The sequence below is a fragment of the Bos mutus genome, chromosome 11, assembly GCF_027580195.1.
Source record: "Bos mutus isolate GX-2022 chromosome 11, NWIPB_WYAK_1.1, whole genome shotgun sequence".
NCBI lineage: Eukaryota > Metazoa > Chordata > Mammalia > Artiodactyla > Bovidae > Bos > Bos mutus.
In genome coordinates, this window is record NC_091627.1 from 84,752,670 (window position 1) to 84,769,784 (window position 17,115).

The following is a 17,115-nucleotide window of genomic DNA, read 5'->3' on the forward strand; positions in this document are numbered from 1 at the left end:
CACAGCTGTCTTGGGATTCTACAGCTAATCCTGGAGAACTGGCTCTACTTATTAAATTTACACAAGGCACAAAGTTGACAGTGTGTCTAATACAATGGCGAGTCAATATCACAGTGGTCTTCCCTGGCTGCTTAAGTACACCTCTGGTACATGGTTTTCAAGCTGGGTTCCCTCCTTTAAAGGGGAAAGACTGAAAACTTAAAAGTATGTCCAGAAGAGGGTGATACATTTGTAAACTATTGAAATAAGAATGGAGCTAAACACACAGACTCTGGAGCTAGACTGAGTTTGAATCCTGGCTCTAACATAATACTTCCTATATGATATTTTATCAACTACAGCTTAAGCTCCCTATATACAAACTTTCAAGTTGCAAACTTGCAAAGATGTGAACATGCCCAGAGAAAGCACAAAGAGAGACAAAAGGAAGAAGTAACGGAATAACTGAAGAGATTCCTGATGCTAGAAATGGCAAGGGGATTTTCTTTATTTGAGGCACAGGACCCAATGTAGAGCAGTACACAAAGGTTGTAGCAGCTGTTCAGAATGCAACCTAGGGCTAAAGTGTCCTCTATGAGGAGAAGAAGAACACTACTACCAGACCTCATCAGACTGTTTTTTCAAGAGGATAGATAGAATTGAATCCAGCAAGGAACTAGGACTTGTGCCATCCATGTCAGGTGTGAGTGAAACTGCAGCTTGCCCTCCCTCTCCTATTGCTGATGACCCTTCAGCTCCACCATCTCCCACCTCCTCTCCCTTCTCCAGTCAGTAACTCTTGTCCGTTCACTCCATGCCAGCCCCTCTATGTCAGCTGTAATATTGTGCTACTGTACTTTTCAAGGTACTGTACTGTAAGATTAAAAATGTCTATTTTTTGTGTTTGTTCTTTTATGTATTATTTGTGTGACAAGTATTATAAACCTATTACAGTACAGTACCATATAGCCGATCGTGTTAGTTGGGTACCTAGGCTAACTTTGTTGGATTTATGAACAAATTGAACTTAAGAAGATACTCTCGGAATAGAACGCATTCATATGTAGAGGGCCTACCGTAAATAACCTTGTGCCCTGGTTTCCCCAACTGTAGAGTGGGGCTAACAGTAGTGCCCATCTCATAGAATTATGGAGATTAAATGAGTGGATACATGCAAAGCACTTAAAATGGGCAGGCACATAAGCTCAATCTGAACATCAGATATAATTATACAAAAAGTGGTTAAGAAACTGGTACAGTATGTGATTCATCATTCTTCAAGACCCTTGCTACTTAGAATGTGGTCTGAGGGCCAGCAGTACTGGCTTCACATGGGAGCTTGTTAGAGATGCAGACTCCTGGGCCCTGCTCTTGACCTACTAAATCAGAGAGGGCACAGCAGAAGCCAAGTTGGGAGCGGGGAGAGGCACAGTAAGATGTCAAGTTTGTAGAACAATAAAATTAGTTTTTTCATTCTTCTTTCTGCCTCCTTACCTCTCCTACATCTCTATGTCAGTCTTTCTTCTCTCATTCTTTCTTTCTTTTTTTCTTGTATGGGCTTCCCTGGTGGCTCAGAGGGTAAAGCGTCTGCCTGCAATGCAGGAGACTCGGGTTCGATCCCTGGGTTGGGCTTCCCAGGTGGCACTAGTGGTAAAGAACCAGCTTGTCAATGCAGGAGACATAAGAGGTGCGGGTTCGATCCTTTGGTCAAGAAGATCCCCTGGAGGAGGGCATGGCAACCCACTCCAGTGTTCTTGTCTGGAAAATCCCACGGACAGAGGAGCCCAGTGGGCTACAGTCCATTGGGTCACAAAGTGAAGTGACTTAGCACGCACACACACCACTTTCAAAAGGAAAGACACATTAGTCAGAGAGAAGCAGCCACAAGCTTGGAGGGTGCGTTCCCTACCAAGGGAGCATCATCTGGGCGGCTGTCCCAGATCACCCACCAGAGAGTGAGGTCAGAGTCAAAAGTGGGCAAAGAGGGGCTAGGGTGGGAGGAGTGGGTCGGGTCTCCTGCCAGCTAGAGGCAATACTGACTCCTCTTACTTCTCTAGCTCCTTCAGGAAGAGCTTCTCCAAAGGCAGAATCCCAACCTGACCAGCTCCCTGTCTTCTGTGCTGCAATCTAAAGGAATGTCCTCACTCCGGACCACCCATTCACCTGGGAGGAGTAGGAGGAAGCAGCCACGAAAAAAGAAGAGAACCTCAGGCTGCCCGGAAGCCCTCACAGTGAAGGGGCCAGAGAAAGGGTGTGTTTGAGTCCCCACCATGAGACGTATCCATGGGAACTCAGCTAACCAAAGATATACATATATATTCCGGTTTGGCTAAGATGTCGGCCAATGGAAACCTACTCTCCTCCTCGTGAAGAACCGTGACATACAAGAGAAATACAAAGAACTTAGTAAATAGACTGCGAAGACAGGCCAAGGAAGTGTGGGAAGAATGGATTCTTGTTTCGTTCCACTTTGAAAGCAAAATACAGCTTATTCTGAGATGTCATATTAAGAGAGTCTCTGATTGGAATGGAAATGTTGTGAAATCAATCGCAAGACTATCAAAAAGGAAAACAATCTCATCTCACTGAAGAGAGAAAGGAAATATAACAGTTTTTTGTTTGTTTTTCTTTTAACATACACTTTTCAAATGTCATTTTCTGTGCATTTGGCTTTATAACTAGAGTATAAGATACTATATGTCTGGGGCCATATCTTTCTCTTTCAGTTTCCCCAAACGGAACTTAATACACTGCATTACATGCCGTAGTTGCTCAATAAACGCACTGCGTTTCAGGAGATGCTGATCTCACCCGAACTTAAACTGACTTGACAGTAATCAGATGATTAACATCATGAATATGAAGAACGTACGTGACCAGAAAGTAAATGACCCGTATTTATCACAATCCTCTTTGTCCTTTGTTAACCAGGTAATGACATAGGAAGGCAGCAGGTGGGAATTGTTAGAAAAAAGTACAAACAGGTAAGAACTGAGAATCCTTGTTGCTTCTCTAACTTGCTATGCGAATCCTGCTCTCAGTCACTTCACATTTATTAGGACCTTGATTTCCTTCTGGGAAATAAAGGTGGGAGACAGAAGCTATCAAAGCAAATAAGATTTACAGAAATGGGCATCAAAGGCATATCTGGGCAGAGATTCACTTATGTTGAATTTCCTGATGGAGAGATTTCCAACCTCACTTTGGAAGTGTCACAACTTCCCAGGTTGTTCCACATGAGGAATTTATCCTCAATTACCTGCTTTGTTTGAAAAATGAAGATAATAAATGTGGTCAGTGAAGTCTGGTTGAATATTTGGAAAAGACTCAAAATCCACCAACACTCATAGTCAAACCACCCTTCATTACAACCCCTAAGCAGCATTTTAATAGAGATGGTCTAACGAAGAACTTGGGGAAGTTGGGGAGAAGGGACCAAACCCCGGCTTTATGGTGGGCATGGATCGGGGGGATAGGCAAGATGTAGAATCAGTTCGTGACCCTTTGTACATGGCATCCAAACAGCAAGGATCCCTCCCTGCCAGGTAAGGAATGGGCAATGGCACCCCACTCCAGTACTCTTGCCTGGAAAATCCCATGGACGGAGGAGCCTGGTAGGCTGCAGTCCATGTGGTCATTAAGAGTCGGACACGACTGAGCAACTTCACTTTGACTTTTCACTTTCATGCACTGGAGAAGGAAATGGCAACCCACTCCAGTGTTCTTGCCTGGAGAATCCCAGCGGCGGGGGAGCCTGGTGGGCTGACGTCTATGGGGTTGCACAGAGTCGGACACGACTGAAGTGACTTAGCTTAGCTTAGTGGGGAAAAAAAAGGGATCCAAATTGTCTGCTTCACTATACCTGGGAGCTTCCCAGGTGGTGCTAGTGGTAGAGAACCCCCTGCCAATGCAGAAATATAAGAGACGTGTGTTTCATCCCTGGGTCTGGAAGACCCCTTGGAGGAGGGCATGGCAACCCACTCCAGTATTCTATCCTGGAGAATCTCATGGACAGAGAGGCTGGCAGGATGTAATCTATAGGGTCACCAAGAGTCAGACATGATTGAAAGGACTTAGCATGCATGCACTACACCCTAGAGATGCCCAGACAAGGTCACTATAGGTCTCAGTCTGTTCAACCTGCTATAACAGAATATCAGAGACTGGGTGCATTATAAACAACAGAAACTTATTTCTCACAGTTCTGGAGGTTGGGAAGTCCAAGTTCAAGGTGCCAGTATGCAGTGTCTAGTGAGAGCCCACTTCCTGATTCATAGGTGGCAGTCTTCTTGCTGAGTCCTCACTTGTGGGAAGGGGCAAGTGAGCCCTCTGGGGTCTCTTTTACAAGGGCACTGATTCCAGTCATGATGACACCATCTTCATAACCTATGCTGCTGCTACACCTCCCCAGAGTCCCACCCCCATATACCATCACATCAGAGATTAGTTTTCCAACATATGAATTTTGGAGGGGACACAAATATTCAGTCTATTGCAGCATGCTTGAAAGAGTAAAAGAGGCTTACTTTTTTCCTAGGCTCCTCATTATTAAACCAAAGGTCAAAACTAGTAAGTACATTAGTCATTGTTTTAAGACTGCATTGTAGCTTGTGTGCATGCTGAGCCGATTCAGTCGTGTCCGACTCTTTGCAACCCCATGGATTGCCGCCTGCCAGACTCCTCTCTCCATGGGATTCTTCAGGCAAGAACACTGGAGTGGGTTGCCATGCCCTCCTCCAGGGGATCTTCCTGACCCAGGGATCAAACCCACGTCTCTTAAATCTACCTGCATTGGCAGGCAGGTTCTTTATCACTAGCGCCACCTGGGAAGCTCACGTTGTAGCTTAATCTTGGTTCAGAGAATGGGACAAGCTTATGTTTTAATGTCACAATAGTAGCAAGAAAATCTGGTGCCAAATATGAGGGTTTATTATATCAGAAGTCGGATGGGAAGCAAAGAATTAACAGGAACATAAGTTAACACATATGCCCCTAAATTTTCAGTTTTCTCATATGAGCATATTTGCTGAAAGCAGGATTTCAGGAGGGTTACACCATATTTCTAGCTATGTTAAGTAACAGAGTGAAGAGGAAGAGAAAGGAAATAGAATCTTATCAAGAAGGAAATGAGTCAAAGAAAAGCAAAAATATCCCTAGAATGCTTCTGAAGTAAATCTATTTAGAAACCTCAGAATCCCTTTAACTTTTGGGGAGGAAAACCAAAAGGCCTTTCTTGGGTTATCATTTACAGTTCTGAAATTTAGCCAAGTTCAGTGAGAATCACAGGATTGTATTTTTTTATATATATGGTATTATTGGCACATCAACTTGTCATTGGAAAAAAACAACAAATTTCAATGGAACAAAAAAAGATGTGGTAAAATCAAATACTACAACATTCAGAAATAGATTGATTTCTAAATCAAATGTTTCTAGCTCCAACTGGAGATTATTACCTGTCCCAGGAATATTATTCAGATAAAGAAAATTGAGTCCAAAGATATAACTCATTTTACTGGTAAGCATTTGTGAGATGGCTGATGAAAATAAAATTAAGCAAATGGTCTACCTATAGCAAGAGTAAATTACATATACTGGATTCTGTTTACCAGACAATTGTTATTGTCCTAATAGCAGCTTCTGTAACAAAATTCTATTCATTCCCTCATGCTATAATTGTAAAAATTTTTCATTCTTCAGTTCAGTTCAGCTCAGTTGCTCAGTCATGTCCAACTCTTTGCAACCCCATGAATTGCAACACACCAGGCCTCCCTGTCAAATTCCACTAATTCCCATTACTTATCATTAAATTAGTCAATTAAACTTTGTTGAGCACTTCTTTATTGAAATGTTTGTTCATCTAATCCTGCCAGTGTTGTTAACTCAAAATTATTTGTTCTTTTATGTTTGTATTTCTGTTTGTTCTCTCCTCTCCAAAGTTAATCATTAGCAACTTAATTTTTCCAATTCTAAAATGAGTATCTGTCTCTAAGAAGCCTACTGTAAAGAAAACTCACTCCAATCATAAAATGAAAGTGATGTATTTGCAGAAAAGACAACAAACTGGTGGAAAAAAAAAAGATTTCTGTTTTTACATATGAGTTATATTTGCTAAGAAATAAAGTTCAGTTATATTTCTACACTGAAGGTCAATTCTGTTGGAGTCCTACTATTATTGAAATCAAAACACTAACTGTTTAATGAGACAAAATTCTCTGATAAACAGACTTCTGTTGAAGTTTTATGTTTTTAAAGAACAGTGTTTCGGGGAAGGAGAGGATGGGACCGATTGTGAGAACAGCACTGAAACATACATTACTGTATACAAAATTAGATACTAAGTGGAAATTTGCTATTCGATGCAGGAAGCTCAAATCTGGTGTTCTATGACAACCTAGAGGGGTGGGATGGGGTGGGAGGTGGGAGGAAGGTTCAAGAGGGAGGGGACATATGTATACCTATGGCTGAGTCATGTTGATGTATGGCAGAAATCAACACAATACTACAAAGCAATTATCCTCCAACTAAAATTTAAATTAAGAAAAGAATAGTGTTCCAGATGTCTTATATATCCATCTACATGTCACGTGATACTGGAAATCATATGTACTACATTACATTATCATGAATCATTGTCACTAGGTCAACAGGAAGTAACAAAAACAAAACAATATGATTTCTTTAGAGGTAACTCAATGCTAGAGACATTTTAACACAGCATTTTCTTCCTATGGAATAGATAAGGATTCCAACATACATAGGCGTGTGTGTACTACATATGCATTATATAGACAATGTCATTATATTTAAACTTTCACATGTAGATATACAAATATCATGCAGCTGACTTAAATTCGATCACAAATACATTGCTCTTGCTTCTCTCAGTTACACTTAAAAAAAAGTGTAATCTTAATAATTCCAAATTTAAAAATCATTATAAAAATAACTTTTATATATTATGTCTAACCTGCAACTAGTATGTGGTTCTTTGAATGTCTATTTCTGCATCCAGTATGATTTTTCATCCTAAAGTTAAATTTGCTACTAATTTAACACATCACAAAGGTGATCACATCTATTTCCTGCATAAACCCCTCAGAGACAGCTTCTTAGAATAAAAGACAAAGAAACAAAGCAAATTCATTTAAAACTCTACAACCCTTAAAATAAGCTGTTAACAATGGTACTCTTTTTCATCTTGGTAGATTACTGTGTTGTATCTGATCCCTTGGCACAGGGCTTATCAATGTAGAAATGTATGACAACTTTAATCATTTTCAGTCCTGCAAGTTATTTGCAATAAAATTAGAAACTCGTTTCTGTTTGGCTTTGTTGTTTTTTCAAATTAAAAAAATTTCATTATCCTAATCACTACCTTCCCTAATTCAAGTAGTATCTATAGACCCCTAACACTAGGCAAGTGCTATCTCAAACTAACACATTCAATAGGAAATTCATATAATGCAAGGGACCTCTCAACCCTCTCTCCCTGTCTTATATTACTTCAAAAATATGACTCAGGGCCCAGTGGTACAAACTTATTAAAGCCACCAACCATTTTTTTTTTTAATTTTTAAAGAGCTCATCAAACATTTGAGTTAATTATAATTAAACTGCAGAAGCATGGAGTCAGAGGCAACAGCCCCCTCATTTTACCTCTGAGGTTAAGAGATTTGCATCACCCAGGTCAGTAAATAGAAGGCTTGCACCAGAACTCAGGTCTCGCTCCCAGGTGAGTAATCCCAAGTGTGTGTACTATCAAATAAACACAAGTAACAGCGTTGAGTTCTTTACTGAGAGAAAATGAGAAGGAGCACTTTAAAATACCATTCAGCTCCATAGGTTTCCAGGCTTTTCTAGTTCTCTTCTAAATGAGTAAGAATTTGTAGATTTTATAAACAGAGCCAAATTTTCAAATAAGGGAATAAGACAAATACAGCCGCATAGGAGGTATGTGTGCTAAAAAAAGAATGCGCCTCTTCTTATCTCAGAAACACTTCATATACATTTTCTTAACTTGAGAAGTCAGGCTATTTTTGATTAAGCACATTTCTACATATCGCATGAGCCTACACTAGTAGTACAGAAGACAGTGGAAAACCAAAAGAAATGCCACATCTTTCATGGTGTGATTCAGTTTCTTTCCAAATGACACCTCCTTTGAAAAGGCATAGCTTTGGAATCTGCCTTTTGGAAATGCTTATTTTCAATTTTCAAATATAATTGTGATGTAACTGATCTAATCCGCATTTCAAAGCTTCCAGAGCTGAGCTTACCACCAAAACTAAAGCCTGAGATCTCCTTTTATGGACCCAAATAAAGAACACTGTATTGAATTATTAGATAAGCTTTTGTTCTTTTCTTCACAATATTTGCATGAATTATTCAGGCCTTGTATGGCTGGAGCTTTGAAATATTCAAGTTCCTTCAAATATTTCATTATTTAAGGTTCATACTTATTAAATCCTGTAGGAGGTACTTTACCCATGAAAGTACAGATTCAACTCATTTACTGTTTCTTCAGTAGAAACTATATACAGGGCAGAGTCTCAGGTGATGGAGAAGATACAAAGATAAGCAAGACAATCTTAAGAGATTTTATCCACAGGGGGAATACAAAGCTATAAAATACTTGCAAACCACAAGTTATAGAGTTTACAAAGAAAAAGGGATAGCTACCAGGCCAGGGGCTAAAGGAAAAACTTCAGAGAGAAACAAGCATTTCAAACGGGCCCTAAAAGACCAACAGGAGGTTCACAAGTAGGGGAGCCATGAAATGAGGGGCTGAGATCTTCATTTGACCCATGCTCTGGGTTCGATCCCTGGGTTGGGAAGATCCTCTGGAGAAGGGAAAGGCTACCCACTCCAGTATTCTGGCCTGGAGAATTCCATGGACTGTAAAGTCCATGGGGTTGCAAAGAGTCGGACACAGCTGAGCAACTTTCACTTTCACTTCACTTTCACCTTCACTGTTTCATCCATGAGACCCTTTTTATTTTATTTATTTATTTGGGTGCACCAGGTCTTAACTGCAGCATGTGGGATTTACTTCCCCAATATGGGATCAAACCTGCACCCCAGCCGGCATTGGGAGTGTGGAGTCTTAGCCATTGGACCACTGGGGAAGTTCCTATGAAACTCCTACCTATGATAACCTGCAGAGCCATATTGCCAGCCATGATGGTGACTCCTCTGGTCTAAACCTTGATTTGCCCCCCAACTTGGCAAACTCATTCTGACTATCCCAGCAGCCCCCTTTCTGGGAGCCGCTCCTGCATTCTTTCCTCTCACAGAGACTACCCCATGCAGCAATTCTGGTCACAAGGAGCCCTAAAAAGGCAGTGAAGAGCAGCAAATCACAGTCTTATCACTATCCTTAATATATACCCATTCCTTCTCTACCTTGAGTCCTGCTTAATGAAAGATGCAATCCAAATGGCTACAAATGTAGCCATATGACCCCATCCCCATTTCTAATGCATCCCTGATACCCCAAACTGTTGTTATTCAGTCACTAGTCCATGTCCAACTCTTTTCAACCCTATGAACTGCAGCACATCAGGCTTCCCTGTCCTTCACTATCTCCTGGAGTTTGCTCAAATTCATGTCCATTGAGTTGCTGATGCCATCCAACCATCTCATTCTCTGTCACCCCCTTCTCCTCTCGCCCTCAATCTTTACCAGTACCACGATCTTTTCCAATGGGTTGGCTCTTTGCATCAGGTGGCCAAGGTATTGGAGCTTCAGCTTCAGCATCAGTCCTTCCAGTGAATATTCAGGGTTTATTTCCTTTAGGATTGACTGGTTAAATTTCCTTGCTGTCCAAGGGACTCTCAAGAGTCTTCTCCAGCACCACAGTTCAAAAGCATCAATTCTTTGGCACTCAGCCTTCTTTACGGTCCAACTCTCACATCTGTACATAGCTACTGGAAAAATCACAGCTTTGACTATACAGACCTTTGTCAGCAAAGTGATGTCTCTGCTTTTTAATATGCTGTCTAGGTTTGTCATAGATCTTCTTCCAAGGAGCAAGTGTAATTTAATTTCACAGCTGCAGTCAGCACACTCAGTGGTTTTGGAGCCCAAGAAAATAAAGTCTGTCACTTTTTCCATTTTTTCCCCCATTTATTTCCCATGAAGTGATGGGACCAGATGCCATGATCTTAGTTTTTTGAATGTTGAGTTTTAAGCCAGTTTCTTCACTCTCCTCTTTCACCTTCATCAAGATGCTCTTTAGCTCCTCTTCACTTCCTGCCATTAGAGAGGTATTATCTGCATATATGAGGTTGTTGATATTTCTCCCAGCAATCTTGATTCCAGCTTGTACTTCATCCAGCCTGGCATTTTGCATGATATACTCTGCATATAAGTTAAATAAGCAGAGTGACAATGTACAGCCTTGATGCGCTCCTTTCCAATTTTGAACCAGTCCATTGTTCCATGTCCGATTCTAGCCCAAACGGTCGTCTTTAGCTTGATGTAGAAAACTTTTGTGTTCAGCCTCATTTATCCCTATTCTCCCTGGCTCACATTGACTCTTTGTAGACCCCCACACACACACACACACACACACACACACACACACACACAACTCACAGGCACCATGTTGCATTTTGTTTCTGTTTTGCTTATGCTTCCCATTCTCTCTGGAAAACAAGCCTTTCTTCCCTGGGTTGTCAAAATAATTCTTACTCTTCCTTTTAGTCTCAATTCAAATGAATTCTCTCCTATTGATAATGTCTTGCTCTTTCTAATAGAACAACTTAGCCTTTCTGGACTGAACCCACATCAGTCTTGATTTTGCCCATACAATAAAGGATTCTCCCTCCTTTATTGGGGCAATAAGGGGACCAGGAAGAAAGCTAGAATATTTATAAGTCTTTTCTGGAAGGGAGTGTCCAGAATCATAAAGCTTGACACAAACTCATGAAAATTCTGCCACTTTTAAGCTATCCTGCTTTGCTAGGAAAACACTGAAATGGTCTGAAAAAGGAATAATAGGGTATCATGGCAGGTGCACAAACAGTGCAATCAAGAAAGGAAATTCAAGGCACAAGGATCAATAAAATGTGCAATTAGCTGGCTGCGGAGAAAATAGGAGGGATCAAGGATGGGTGTGAATTTGACCTTTAGAAACTAGGAAAAGATGGTACCTGTGATGGAATTTGGAAAGTTCAAAAGGGGAATAAATTTGATGGAACAGCAGGACATCAAGTAGAACTACCACAGGCAGATGGATAGCTATAGAACTCAGGTGGGAAAAGTCCTGGGATGAAGACAGGCACTCACTTTAGAGGTTACTGAAGATGTGAGAAAGTATAAGGGTAAAGGAAACAGAGAGTGAAACCAGAGGGGAAAGACCTTGGGGCCCTCTACAGTTAACACATAAGAGGAGGAAGTGAAAGTAGGTTTAAAAAGGGAAGAATCAGAAGAGGTAGTGAACCAAGTCAGTGGAGCACAGTATTGGCCAAAGGCAGAGAGGTGCAAAAGGAGAGCAATCAACGTGGCTGGATGCTGCAGACGAGTGAAGAAAATGAGGACTGAAGGGAAAAGCTATTTATTTCAGTGACTGAGAAATGGCAGCGTTGACCTCAGAGAGGACAGTTTCCAAGAGGAAGGTGAGAGGGGAGGAGGATATTGAACAGTAAAGAGCAAATGGGAGTGGACTTACAGTGCTCTGAGGACCACTCTAAACCAAGACGATGGTGATAACGGATGAGATGTAAAATGGGAGAGAAGTGTGAAGAGTGTGAAATAGAGTGTGAAGTTTTGTTCACACTCAGAAAGACCTCTGCTGCCCAGAAATGGAATGGAAATAATAAAACAAGTGGCCTCGAGCTGAAGGCCTTCCTTTTGTTTGGCCAAAAGCAAACAAAGGAATTCAGGAGCTGGACCCATACAAGGTGTCAGAGGCTAAACATCTTCTGTGTAAGGTAACTGAAATCAAGGGTCGGACAGGACTACCCCCTTGACGGAAGCTGCTTAAGACTGCAGGCTTGAACAAATCGACATACTAGAGGATGCGGAAGAGCCAGGCACAGTCTCACAGCCAGAGTTTGACTCTGGAGAAGGAAGTGGATCTATAACACTATAGAATAAGATCAAAGTCTGGCCTGGAAGCCCAGGAACTAGCTGGAGAAACCACAAAACTGCTAAACAGGGAAGGTTGTATTTAGAGGGACATACGAAGGAAGGAAGGGAAGGAGGGAGGAAATTAATGCTAAGAAAGTGAGCGAAAAGTAGCAGCCATAACATGAAGAAAAATTCACACACATCTCCCCCCCCCAAAATGAGGGGAAGGTTATAAGACCAAAGAAAAGAAATCATAGGTTTAAATATTGAAAACATTGAAAGAGGTTTAAATATGGCAGAGTGGATAGTGCCTGCTTTTCCTCTATCCACCATCCATATCCTCTTCTTTTGATAAAAACATTTCAATTTTCCTTAAAGAACCAGTCTCACTCCCTGTCTGCATGCATATTATAATCTACTGACTGAAACGATTGGTTTGGAGATGAGCATATGAGCAAATCAATGAATCAAAACCATCCTATTGACCGAATTATTGCAAATAGAAACTTTGCAAGGTGAACACTAAAAAGGAAGTTCTGGGTGCTGCTGAGAGAATATAGGATGTAAGCTTGGGGCTTCTGGCAGGATCTCACCACAGGTAGATCCTGACCTGAAATGGAGCCAAGACAAAGGGAGGTACAGTAGAGGGATTGAGAAAGCAAGACCAAGATCAAATGACATTGTTTTATCACCTGAATCCAAACGTATTGGCTTATTAGTTAAGTGAGCGCATAAGCTTCCCTTTTTTTTGGTTAATTTGAATTACGTTTCTGTTATTCTTACCTGAAAGAGCCCAGACAAAACAGAAATGAAGAGACTCAGTGGTTTCTGTTTCCAGATAACGTGGTCAGTTACCTAGAAAATCCAAGAAAATCAGCTGAAAACTATTAGAACCAATGATGCAAGCTCAATATGTTAAAAAAAAAAGTCAATAAACCAATTATTTTGAAAATAGAAAGTATGATAAGGAGGGGAAAAAACAGGTTCCATTCACAATAGCAACAAAAAGTAGAAAATAGCCACCAAAAAAACTAATAAGATATGTGCCAGAACTACAAGAAAAAATTATGAAACCTAGACAAAGACTTGAATAGGAGGACGTGAGGTTGTCAAGATAACAACTGTCCCCAAATTATCCAAAAATACATTTCCAACAGAACAAAAATTGATCAACAGCGCAACAGAAAAAGAGAGAGAGCCTGGAAACAAGCCAATGTTTATAGGAATTTAGTATGATTGTAAAGGTAGTATCCTGAAACAACAAGGGAAAGAATGGAATTTTCAATAAATGATATTAAAACAACTGGCTAATATTAGAAAGAAAAATTAAGCGACCCCCTTTTTTTTTCTTGGCTAAGCCATGCAGAATCTTAGTTCCCCAAGCAGAGATTTTGAACCCATACTCCTGCATTGGGGAGTATGGAGTCTTAACCCCTGGACCACAGAGAAGTCCCAAAGTGACTTTTTTTTAACCTCAATTATTTATTAAAATAAGCTCTAGGTAGATTTGGGTGAAAAAAGCTAACATACTATTAAACTATAATAAGAAAATACGTAGAAGACCAAATTTCTGATCTTAGGGATAGAAAAGATCTTCTGAAACAATATATAAACTGCAAAAGCCACAACAAAAAAGGGTTAAAAAGATTAAGAAATTTCACTTTATCAAAACTTTAGATTTGTTCAATGAAATAAGCCATAAACGAGATTAAAATTCCAGTGACAGACTGGATGAGATCATTGTAACATACACAGCAAAGGACTTGCTCTTATAGATCCTCAAAGAAAGGCAAACAAAATAAAAAATGGACAAAAAAATATGAACAGGCAATTCACAAAAGAGTAAACACGAATGACAAACATTTGAAAAGATGCTCAGTGTCACCATATTAGGAGGAAATGCCAGTAAAAGCATGGGGGATACCATTTTCCACATTTAATTGGCAATAAGGAAGAAAGATCGATATCAAGCGTGACAAGCATATTGAAATGGAGGTGCTCTCTTAAACCTGGGAATATAAACTGCGTAAGCCTCTTGGAGAACAAACTGGGCAGCAGCTCTTCCGACTTGAGATGCATCTATCCTTTGACTCCGCAATCTTACACCTTGGTATCTACTCTAGAGAAATACTGCATGGATGCCAGAAGGAGAGTGGTAAGAGGCTGTTCACTGAAGACTATCTGTAGCAGTGAAAACCAGAGCAATCAAAATAACCACCGAAAGAGGGAGAGCTGAACAAACAGCAATGCATCTGAGTTACGTGTAAGAGTATGCAGCAGTTGGGCTTCCCAGGTGACTCAGTGGTAAAGAATCCGCCTGCCGATGCTGGGGCCACAGAAGATGTGGGTTCGATCACTGGGTTGGCAAGATCCCCAGGAGGAGGAAAGGACAACCTATTCTAGTATTCTTGCCTGGAAAATTCCATGGACAGAGGAGACTGGCGGGCTATGGTCCGTGGGGTCACAAACAGTCGGGTGTGACTAGATGACTGAGCATGTATGCAGCAGTTAGAAAGAATTAGAACCTACTGCCACAGAAAAGTCTCCAAGAGACATAGCTAAACTAATTAAAAAAAAAAAAAGCAAGTTGGAGAATAATCCACACTGTATGACACCATTCAGGTCAAAGCAAAATTCCCTCTGTCTATAAATCTCTGTTGTGTGTGTATGTATACACGTATAACTATATAATACATAGAAAATAATACAGATATTTAAACATCCGAAGAGATGAAAAGATAGAGTCCAAAATGAAATGTGCCTTGGCCCAAAGTAGGAACCTGAAATGGAGGTGGGAGGAGAAGTAGAAAGAAAAATTCTTTATTTACCTGTAATGTGTGATTTTTTTTAAAAAAACATCTCTTGTAGCTTTATGAATGTAGGTTTTCACTCTGTTTAGGAAAAGAGCCTCCCCTTTCTAAAGGCCTGTGCCCCTGCACTGCATTCCAGACGAGCTGCATTCCTGAGGAAGCCGTGACTCAGCGCAATGTGCCCCAGGCAGGCTGGTGTGCAGCGATTCTGTGCTTCAGTCCTGGGTCAACACTCACCCAGGTGGACTGTGGGCAAATCAGTTTCAGCTCCCTTCTCACCACCAGCTCAGTTTGGAAGCGGTTCGCTTACAATGGGGTGAGAACAAGGGTGCAAGCAAACTGCCACTCGATAGGCTGTCTCCTCCCAGGCCTCTGGTAACCAGCCAAACTCGCCTTGGCCAAGGGGCGGTGGAGATTTCAGGGGAAATGCTTGCGGACTTTGTGCACTGCTCACAGCAAAAGGGCAAGCTGAGAATACCATGGCTGGAAATTTTTTAGTGCAGTCAAGTGTTTCTGGCCCATCTGGCAGACTAACACAGTTTTTCTTACACTCTTTTTGGTAATTGTAAGGCAGACAAAATGGCTCTTCACCATGAATGAAGCCCTTGGAAAGATGATTTACAGGCCACAAAGAGAGATGGAAATGGGAAGGGGAACCTAAATGCTGTGAACGATCTCCTTAGGAGAATGCCATTAATAAAAACCCTACTTAACAGTCAGGGGCACCCTGAAAGGAGAGGAAGTCAGCATGTATGAAACAGTCGTATAAGTTACACAGCTTCCAGGGCACTACTAACATCGTGCTACTTCCTAAACACTGGATTCCCTTCTCCTTTCTTTTCTTCCACCCCCCAAAGAATCTAAAACAATCTTTTAACAATTACTAAACTAGGGGAAAGGCAAACCACTCTCAGAAGGAAAAAAATAGCTCTAGATATCTTTTTCAGAGTTTGGCTAGGACTGTTGAAGTTATTTGTCATTTTCCCTTCTTCTTGGCCACATTGACAGAGCTTCAGGATTTCAGCTGGTTCCAAGAACTGCTCAATAAAGATCACTCCAGAGAAATTTCATATTCCTGAGATTCCTTACATTTCTCTCTCTTTAATTTTAGGAAATGAGATTGGAAAAGATGAAAAGCGGCCCAGATTGCACCATTTTCTATGCAAGGTTCTCGCAAAGCAAGCTGTGCCTCTCGTTCCAACAAGAACAGAGAGAGGCAATTTCAGTTGGGAAGTGGGCGGTGGGGCCCTTGGAGCAGCAGTAGGACTATTTGTCTTTTGAAAAGGCCCAAGAGGCCCAAAAGCTGTTTGAAAGCTTTTTGTAAAGGCGGAGAAGAAAAAACAAAACACCAGACTTTAGTGTGCTCAGCCATTCAAAAAGCTTGTGACTACACCATGGACATCTTTGATTCACCAAGTGTTTACCTTGTACTTGTGTGGTACCAGACTCTGTTCTAGGTACTAAGGGTAGAGCAGCAAAGACAACCAAGTGTCTGATCCCTGGAGGGAGTTTCTGTGAGGGTGGGGATGGGACTGATCTATGAAGAGAGCTCCAGGAAGTCCTTTCCCATTTCCTCGCGGCAGAGTACGTGCTGGTCCCTTCATCCTTGGGGCTCTGGAGTCGCTTCCTTCTCCTGCGTCCTGGGTTTGTTATTCCCATTACCTTTCCCCTTTATAATCACTTGTCCCTTTGTAAACATCAAAGCAGGACCAGGGAGCTGAGGAAAATGAGGCCTGTGACTCATAGGAGGATGTTTTTCTCTTTTTCATTTATGCAAGTCTCTTCTCAAGAACCTTTTCATTATGAGACCAGCTTGCCTCCTCTTTTTCAGAGATTCCTCATTTTCAGCTCTGGTTGTCAAAATCACTCTCAACTTTTCAGTGGTGTTTCAACTCAGCTACCACTCACCTGAGCCCTCAGAGTAGCCTGACGATCATTTCCTGTTTCCCTATGCAGCTTTTTGTTGTTGTTGTTTTTAATCCTTTGTTTAGATGATTCCTCCCAAACCTTCACACTCCTCACAGCTCCCTACCCACATCCCACCCCAACATCCCTGCTCACCCAGCAAGCCTCAGCAGATGACAGTGCCCATTCAGAGAGAACACAGAAACCAGCAGAAAGAACTTCTTCCATTTCCAGTCACCTGCAATAGACTGTTTGTATCCCCCAAAATGCATATTTGTGGTTGTTGTTCAGTCCCTCAGTCGTGTCTGACTCTTTGCAACCCCATGAACTGCAGCGTGCCAGGCTT

At 41.3% G+C, this 17,115-nt stretch overlaps 2 long non-coding RNA genes across 2 annotated transcripts in view; one reads left to right on the plus strand and one right to left on the minus strand.

Annotated features, from left to right (window-relative positions):
* LOC138989913 (uncharacterized) overlaps positions 1 to 7,260 on the plus strand; it is a 38,931-nt gene extending 31,671 nt beyond the window's left edge. The window contains exon 3 of the long non-coding RNA XR_011466104.1: positions 2,037 to 7,260. This is a non-coding gene — a long non-coding RNA (uncharacterized lncRNA). The remainder of the gene's footprint in view (positions 1 to 2,036) is intronic.
* LOC138989914 (uncharacterized) overlaps positions 1 to 15,115 on the minus strand; it is a 52,483-nt gene extending 37,368 nt beyond the window's left edge. The window contains exons 1-2 of the long non-coding RNA XR_011466106.1: positions 14,883 to 15,115; positions 12,838 to 12,909 (exon numbers count right to left, since the gene is read on the minus strand). This is a non-coding gene — a long non-coding RNA (uncharacterized lncRNA). The remainder of the gene's footprint in view (positions 1 to 12,837; positions 12,910 to 14,882) is intronic.
* Positions 15,116 to 17,115: the final 2,000 nt, after the last annotated feature.